Source organism: Candoia aspera, chromosome 6 (genome assembly GCF_035149785.1).
Source record: "Candoia aspera isolate rCanAsp1 chromosome 6, rCanAsp1.hap2, whole genome shotgun sequence".
Taxonomy (NCBI): Eukaryota; Metazoa; Chordata; class Lepidosauria; order Squamata; family Boidae; genus Candoia; species Candoia aspera.
Window position 1 is genome coordinate 59,951,498 of NC_086158.1, and position 2,816 is coordinate 59,954,313.

Here is a 2,816-nt window from a genome sequence, read left to right on the forward strand (position 1 = left end):
TATGAAAAAGAAAGCCTACACCAATATGTTGAAAGCCTTAAGCTGTATGAAAAATAATTAGTGAAATTATACCATACAATTCAAGGCAGGCAGGCAGGCAGGATCTTTCTACTCCCATTCAATGTCTAAATCTTGGATTCAGGCTGGAGGACAGTAAAAGCTCCTTTCAATGGAACTCCATACCTTTCAGACAATGATCTACTTGCTAGAGAGAATAATGTCCCACTTTGGGGTAATACAGCTTACTCATTGGGGCCTTGTAGAAAATAGATGAAACTTTTTTGGATGGGCCCTTATGGAAGTCAAACACCATTTAAGAACATATGATATGCTAACACCCCATTAGTTATAAGTGCCTGAGAACAGAAATCAAATCAAATATAAATATTGAGCATTTCTGAGAAGTTTCTATATTCATTTTGCACCAGGTAGTCTGCATATGTTTTCTTTCAGCATGTTCCACAATTTAGGAGCTAGGCTGGATTGTAAAGACTAAACTCTAAGTCACCTGAATGTAGGTATATTTCAGTAACAGATGAAATGTAAGCAGATGTAAAATATTTAGAAGCATTAAGGAAGTATAAAAGCTTCCTTTTTTTTACTTCAATATGCAAATAAGAAAAATGAAGACTGCAAAGACTTCCTATGAAAATTTTGATATACTTAGAGGTATACATGGACAGAATATTAGCTATTGTTTTAGGTATTTTTAATTATGTCTTGACAATGTATACTTCCATGGCAGAATTCCATGGCATATATATTTTTGTTTAACGAATATAGCTAGATAATTCAAATGGTTTAAGTTCCAAATTTATTAACAAGTACCATTGTAGATAGCTGTCCATAAATTATACCTAAACACGAACCATTCCAGCATTGTGGCTTAATATGAAGCCATCTGCTTGCAGTAGAATATTTGCTCTTTATTAAGAAGTCCCCATAGGAAGACTGTGAAAAAACTTTACTTCTTTATCTGCATACAGGCCTTGCTAAACACGTAGTTAGATACCTTTCTTTTTCCTTGAACACAAATAGATTGTTCACCAGAATCTTTGGATGAAAAAGAATATATATGTATGCAGATAAAAAGCAAAATACTTCTACCTTGGTCAATATACTCCAGCAGAATAATGACATCCATATGGAACATATGTTTAATAAATGTTTAAGATTCCTGGAAGAAATATACTTTGCTTTTAACATACTGAAAAATAATGTGTAAGTTATACTGCACACAGAAAACTAATGAAATTGTATTTGCTTGACTAAGACATTTTCCATGGATGTTGATTGGAATTTTGCTCAAGTTACTCTATGAACTCTTGGTGTAATGTTTTCATCAACAATCCACATCCTTATGGTATGACATGATTAATGTTTTTTGTAGCCTTCAAAACAGGTTCACTATAGAAATGAAAAAATGTAGCATCAAAAAGTCTGACAAAATGCTTTGAAACAGAGAAATGTTAATGCTACCAAAGGCATTGCATGTTTTCAATTCTTGAAGTATAAAACTGTCACAAGCACTTAAACAGTTTTGTAGCTGTGTATAGAAATGTACTAAGTTAAAATCCTAGAACATTATAAATAAATATAGGGTTTGAAGTGCCTAGTTATGGAAGATGGTAGTGATGACTTCTCTCCCTTTTTGCTTCCTTTCAGCCTCTACAGTAGCCCTGAAAAGAATCCTTGCAGAGTCAAGGGAAATTGATTGCACTTTTGCTGTGCTCACCAATGACATCATCTGATTTTCAGTGAGTTTTCCATTTTTCTCAGTCCCCTGCACCACAGTGCATCCTACTGTCAAGTAGACTGAACCATAAGGGAACTTGAAGGAAATGATTCTGAATTTACAGGATTAACACTCTAAGACAGGATGATTTAGGTAGTTTAGCAGTTTGTGTAGTATTTTCTAAAAAAAATAGCTATTAGGGCCTTAGCTGAGAACATTAAAGTGTCGTACTTAAATCTAAAACACTTGGGAAACAAATTTGTCTAATGTAACACTTATATTATATGACTCTCAGAGTCAAGACGAAGCTGGGCAGACAATATATTTAATAAAATAATTTTTGGGGGGTTTATTGCTGTATTAAATCTGGAAAGCAAAAAAAATATTTGCAACTTTTTCAGAGCAACTGCTAGGAATATGTAAACCATTTTAAGCTTCAAGCGCAAGTTGTTTTTCAAGTTGACAACATTCCACATTCAAAGACAAAATAGAGCCATTTCTGTTGCTTTGACTGTTCAATGAGGCTTAAGGCCTATGACTGGCTTGCTTTTTAAACATTTAATTGAGAATAGCCATGAAGTTGCAAGGACCAGTTCTATCTCTGTTGCAATTGGTTGAGATAATGTGAGGTGAGAAGTGGGGAGGGGAAGAAACAGAGTTAAGTATATGCTCAGAAATAAAATACTGCTGTTGCTGGACCTGACATAGATTTGTTTCACTTAAATAGGATGCTATCTGCATTTAAAAACAATTCTGGATTGCTGATTTGAAACATAATTACTGAGGAAAACTGTTTCCAGTAGCCTAGTAAGTAGCATTAGAAGCTTGTATATTGTGTATGTACTGTATACACATATTTATTCATTCATTCATTCCATACTCCATCAGGAGCTCAAGATGGTGTACTTAGTGCTTCCTCCCCCCATTTCTCCCAACAATAACCCTGTGAGATAAGTTGGGCTGAGAAAGACTGGCCAAAGTCACTTAGTGAGCTTCCATGGCTGAAGGTGGGCTTAGTTTATTATGTCACTCTATCAGAGATCATTGAATTCCAATCAGATAAAAGAAAGGACACGTACAA